Below are 6,940 nucleotides of genomic sequence, written 5' to 3' on the forward strand. Positions count from 1 at the left end.
TTCTTATTTATTTTATGTTCTGTTCTATTTCATTTTCAATCATTTAGACATTCAAAAAAATATGTTTGCTGCACTATAATTACCTATGCCATTTTTGGCACAGCCCGAACATTTTAGTTTAATATTTTGAAAACTTTTGTAATTTAACTTTATTTTAATGTTTGAATTTGACTTGGTTTTGGACTAACGGTAGATTATCAATAGTAACCGGGGTGACGTGGCATGATTATCGTTGGATTACTGTAGCTTAATTACCCGGGCGTCACAATTCTCCTTCACTACAAGAAATCTCATCCCGAGATTTAAGAGGGGGTATAAGGGGGAAGGTCTGGTTACGAAATCCTAACGAATCTTCTCAGTCTTGGTTGCTCTTCTCGAAGAGATCGATCCATTACATTGATGTCTTCATTACTCTTCTTCCATTCATCATGATGAAGTCAGCATCCTATCTTCAGGATCTCCATCGTACTTACGAATAGGTAAGGGGTAGCTCGGCTACGACATAATGCTTATGAGGGAAACAATCTGGGGTTAATCCATGAATGAGCATAAGATTATCCCTCGAGTTGAACATATAAAATACATCGAGAGTAAGGTACGAAGGTACAATAAGAGGTTCCAAGCGGATAGGTGGTTGCTCGAAGTCCGAACCAGAGTGAGAAAGGGGTTCAGAGTAGCGACAGTAAATATTGCGTCTGATACCATAATAGAGCACTAGGAAGGTGGCCCATGAATTAAATACGAAACCAAGCGTGGGGGAATAACCACTAGAAACAGGGTCGTACAGGAGACTCAGGTTTCGATCCAGTGGACCTGTGGGTTGTGGGCCCACCATGTGGGTTAGAAGTAGGAAGGGAGGTAACGTCTTGCACGATCATGTAAGCAAGGCATGTCAGAGGATAGCCGGTCAGTTATGTCGGCAACAACGTCGGTACCAAGGGCGAGGGACGAAGAGAACCATTTTCCTGCTCGTTGTACGAGGCGGACCAATAGGCAAAGTTCTCATCCATCAATGGTTACCGGAATGTCATCAACAATAGAAACAGGGTCTTACTGACAAAGTTGTACATCGAGGTTTTTGCACAAGCAGTGGATTATTACTGCTTATATCATATAGATCATAGAAAAGGTTTAAACAAACCAATGGAAGGAAAATATGATCATCAGATTAAACAGAACAATGGAAAGGAAAATATGTTTAAACACATATTTCAAGGGTATGTCCTTCCCAAGGACAAGCAGAGCAAGATATCCATGGCAGGATATAAAGTAGAAAACCATTTAGGTAAGGGGGGGAGGAATCTCATGATATTACCCATACCACGGTGTTAGGATAAATGATAAATAAAATTTAGCATCGTGCTTCAAAGGCTCCTGTTGAAAATCGGAGTACCATTGACATGCTTCGAGATAGCATTGACATGGTCTTCAGGTGAATATCAGACTTTGGAAACACGAAGGATCCATCAGGAATAACTTGTAGAATAAGTCTTACAATTTCCTCAGGGAAGAATGGCTAAACTTGCTAAAAAGGATACTACAATAATGGGTCCTCCGGTCAGGTGTGCTAGGCATGACATCACCTTACCAGGTCATATAAAGACCAATGTATAACTCTTGGAAACATGTTCCAACCATCATATCTGGCCGAGATTCAGATCTGATTGGTGCCAGAATACCTGAGACATTTGGATGCCTGAGAAGAAAAGGTGCAACACAATTTGACAAGAAGACATTGTAAGATTCTCAGGAAATGTACTATGGAAGGGAGTTCCAGAACAAGAGCTCATCATTAAACCAATGAAGGAATAAGGAGGTAGTTGATGAACTCAGTGACAATTTATCGAGATTTCGAAAGGATGGGTTCCCACAATTAAGTGAACAAGGAGATAACATTTGTCAGATCAAATGATATAATATAATGATGTATGCTCAAGGAAAGCATACACAATTGAACATTGATTGAAAAGTGCGCCCAAAATATGGGTTGGGTTGCACGACCAATGTCGGAATGGTGATTCAATAATTAATAGTCTAAGAATGAACGGTCGACCATTAAGAGGGTTGCTAGGAGGGCAGAATCCAAACAACACCGTTCACTTGTGGGTACCCCGGTTGAAATCAACACGAGGACCAAGAAAGAATGATGATGGTGAGAAGTATCATTATAGCAAGAATTCTGAAGAGGTGGAGCAATCCTCACAACATTCTTGACATCAAAGATGGTAATACTCCACGGTAGAGTCATAACATAAGTAGGATAGAAAGGAACTCAAGGATCAACACAAAACAGGAACAAATTTTGTGTTGGAGGGAATGCAATAATGTTGTGGATGATAACCCAAACCATCGAGGGCAAAGGATGTTGTTTCTCACCAAGAATTCGATAGATATTTTGGAAGACCCCAGAATGTTGATGATCACGACACCTCTGTCTAGAGATTTCATGAAGGTGTAATCGATCAGGGATGACCTCAAGTCAAAGGAATGATGAAGCGAAAGGTTATTGGAGTCACGGGTACGTCATAAACTCCAAACCAAGATTGTTGTTCAAGGCAAAATGACATGATGAGGAAAATTGACGTAAGCTTAGCTCATCGTCAAAATTGTGCTCCGAGAAGAAGGACCAGGTAGCACAGTTAGAATCATCACGACAATGATGTAGCCAAACAGGCTAGGAATGGCGTGATCGGGTACAAACTCATACTTATAGAAGCTTACTGAAGAGTTGTTGAACCGTAGAGCGGACTCGGTTCAGTTATCGGTGTCTTTGAGTGTTCAATAACTCAGAGCCCGCGAAAATTGGAATCAGTGGGAAGGTAGCACTTGGTGAAGAACTCATAAAAAGTTATGCAGTTCCATGATAATCTCGGGATACCAGTGGGGTAATACTCGACACAAGATCAAAGTAAAGGTTGGACTGGTGTATTGATCCATAGAATACAATTGTTTTAACTTGTCCGAGAAATGAGATCAAAGAAGAACAATCATGGTCGGAACCATGGTTGCAAAAGGCCAGATCCTAGATATAGGATGAACTTCTACCAAAGGAATAATTTATTTAAGAGAAGCTTTAATGATAAGATCTACATCGTGTCCATGGGCATGAACACAAGTTCAAGGTCGACTCCCACTTCTCCAATGCATAACCTTTCATTCACTTCTCACATTCGATGGAGTTGCAGTGTTGAAATTTTATCTGGTGAAGCACCGGAAGAGTATGACTCGTGAAAACTTTCGGGTTCACACGGTTTAGAGAAGGCATATGTTCAACCCATAGGGGCTTCTTAGAAACATATACCACAAGTTTCAAGAGTAAATAACACAAGTCCGAAAGCAGAGCATGGTTGGCCAAGCAGAGGATACAACTTAACAAAGGCATTATGTATCAGGGGAAGAACTCATAAAGTGATCAAATGTGAAGGACACTGTCGGATAACAATCCAACAAAGGACTTGATGGTCCACAAAGGATCTGTTACGAGTATCGGTACTCAACTAGAGGAAGAAGAATGCAAGGAGATCAGATTATAGAAACAACTGTCTAACTCAATTGTCAAATGCAAAGGAATTATGATTTCCAAATCAAGGGATCAGAAGCAATGCTCTGGTTAGGGATGGATAAGTTGAATAGCCTTAGGGTACAATCAACGACAATTGGATTGATCGAGAACCAATTCCAGTTAAAAGAATGGAAGCTCAGCCGGAAAAGTAATTTATAAGGATCAATGATGATTGCGTGTATTCGCAAACATATTGAGTCAACAGACTCAAAATGGTAATGACAAGGAATGTCAATATGACTATGAGACTTATGGGATTATCCATAATGCAAGCAAGCAAGAATTTCAAGAGCCTAAGGCCCCAAAGGATTTTCGGAAGATCGAATATTATTTCGAAGACTCTTGTGAAACACATGAACAACTAGGGATGAGCGGATACTCGACAAGTGCGAGGATTTATTCGAAGGGGTATTCATGTGGCAAAGAACTGCTAGGCAGTAGGCACGAAGTATTCTCGAAACAATAGAGAAAACTTCGGGTATCTTGTAATAACAAGAACACTGGGGATGACAATATGAACGATAGGTGTAAGTAGTTATCCAGAGGGATTTATCGATGGAAGTGAATTGCAAAAGCGATGGCACATAGTCTCGAGAGCACATCGTAGAGTATCTTCGGAATCTTCTGGTGCAGCAGACGATCATCAATAATAAGGGGCTCTCCGGGTGAAAATGATAACGAGATCCTAATGTTAGATTTAGTAAAATTCATTTAACCCGAATAGAAGAGATGTCAGAGTCCCAGAGTATAGGTCGAGGAATAAAAGATCCTACTACCACCCGATGGCGACGTGGGCCCACGGGCCACACAGCCATGTTAGTAAAAGTTTTTCAACGACTAGACTCGACTTCGGCCAAGGAGTTGGAAAGGGGGATTCCTACAGGCAGTCGGCTCTGATACCAACTTGTGACGCCCCCGATTTAATAGTACACTAATCATGCACGCAAACGTGTACGATCAAGATCAGGGACTCACGGGAAGATATCACAACACAACTCTAAAACATAAATAAGTCATACAAGCATCATAATACAAGCCAGGGGCCTCGAGGGCTCGAATACAAGTGCTCGATCATAGACGAGTCAGCGGAAGCAACAAAATCCGAGTACAGACATAAGTTAAACAAGTTTGCCTTAAGAAGGCTAGCACAAACTGGGATACAGATCGAAAGAGGCGCAGGCCTCCTGCCTGGGATCCTCCTAACTACTCCTGGTCGTCGTCAACGGCCTGCATGTAGTAGAAGGCACCTCCAGTGTAGTAGGAATCATCGTCGACGGTGGCGTCTGGCTCCAGGGCTCCAGCATCTGGTTGCGACAACCAGGTAGAAGGGAAAGGGGAAAAGAGGGAGAAAAGCAACCGTGAGTACTCATCCAAAGTACTCGCAAGCAAGGAGCTACACTACATATGCATGGGTATATGTGTAAAGGGCCATATCGGTGGACTGAACTGCAGAATGCCAGAATAAGAGGGTGATAGCTAATCCTGTCGAAGACTACGCTTCTGGCAGCCTCCGTCTTGCAGCATGTAGAAGAGAGTAGATTGAAGTCCTCCAAGTAGCATCTCCAAGTAGCATCTCCAGGTAGCATCTCCAGTCGCATCTCCAGTCGCATCACATAGCATAATCCTACCCGGCGATCCTCTCCTCGTATCCCTGAGGTAGAGCGACCACCGGTTGTATCTGGCACTCGGAAGGGTGTGTTTTATTAAGTATCCGGTTCTAGTTGTCATAAGGTCAAGGTACAACTCCAAGTCGTCCTGTTACCGAAGATCACGGCTATTCGAATAGATTAATTTCCCTGCAGGGGTGCACCACATAGCCCAACACGCTCGATCCCATTTGGCCGGACACACTTTCCTGGGTCATGCCCGGCCTCGGAAGATCAACACGTCGCAGCCCCACCTAGGCACAACAGAGAGGCCAGCACGCCGGTCTAAACCTAAGCGCACAGGGGTCTGGGCCCATCGCCCATAGCACACCTGCACGTTGCGAGGGCGGCCGAAAGCAGACCTAGCCTAGTGGCGTTCCAGTCCAATTCGGCGCGCGCCGCTCCGTCGCTGACGTCTGAAGTGCTTCGGCTGATACCACGACGTCGGGATACCCATAACTACTCCCGCGTAGATGGTTAGTGCGCATAGGCTCGTAGCCGACTCAGATCAAATACCAAGATCTCGTTAAGCGTGTTAAGTATCCGCGAACGCCGAACAGGGCCAGGCCCACCTGTCTCCTAGGTGGTCTCAACCTGCCCTGTCGCTCCGCCACAAAGTAACCGTCGGGGACCGTCGGGAACCCAGGCCCACCTCTACCGGGATGGAACCACCTGCCCCTTCAGCCCCCAACTCCGAACAGTATCACAGGTAATGTAACAGTGTATAGTATATAGTATATGCCCGTGATCACCTCCCGAAGTGATCACAGCCCAGTAGTATAGCATGGCAGACGGACAAGAGTGTAGGGCCACTGATGGAACACTAGCATCCTATACTAAGCATTTAGGATTGCAGGTAAGGTATCAACAGATGTAGCGACAATGTCAGGCTATGCATCAGAATAGGATTAACGAAAGCAGTAACATGCTACACTACTCTAATGCAAGCAGTATAGAGAAGAGTAGGCGATATCTGGTGATCAAAGGGGGGGCTTGCCTGGTTGCTCTGGCAAGAGAGAGGGGTCGTCAACTCCGTAGTCGAACTGGGTAGCAGCAGCGTCGGTCTCGTAGTCTACCGAAGAGAAGAGGGGGAAGAAACAATAAATACAGTGCAAACATAAGCAAGACGACGCAAGACATGACAAAGAGCGGTGCTAGGTGTGTTCTAACGCAGTATGGGGTGATGCTGGCGAAGGGGGAAATCGTCCGGGAAAGTATTCCCGGTGTTCCGTGTTTTCGGGTAGAGGAGCCAGAGGGGGAAAATTGCGAGTTTGATATGTTAGGGGTGTGTGGCGGACGAACGGGTTGCGTATCCGGATTCATCTCGTCGTTCTGAGCAACTTTGATGTTGAAAATATTTTGATCCGAATTACGGATTAAAAGATATGATTTTCTAAAGATTTTATTAATTTCTGGAATTTAATTAATTATTTAAATTAATTCAAGAAAATAGATTAATGACATCAGCATGATGTCATGCTGATGTCAGCAGTCAACAAAGTTGACTGGTCAACCTGACCAGTGGGTCCCACTGGTCAGTGACACATTTTATTTAACAGATTAATTAAACTAATCATAATTAATTTGGGGGGTGGGCCCCACTGTCATTGCTTGATTAATTAACTAACAGTTAATTAGGTTAATCTAATTGTGATTAATTAACTTAATTAATTCGTTAATTAATTAATTAATTTAATAATTATTATCTATTTATTTATTTTATTATTTTTTT

This window comes from Triticum aestivum, chromosome 7B (assembly GCF_018294505.1).
Source record: "Triticum aestivum cultivar Chinese Spring chromosome 7B, IWGSC CS RefSeq v2.1, whole genome shotgun sequence".
In the NCBI taxonomy this organism is placed as follows: domain Eukaryota; kingdom Viridiplantae; phylum Streptophyta; class Magnoliopsida; order Poales; family Poaceae; genus Triticum; species Triticum aestivum.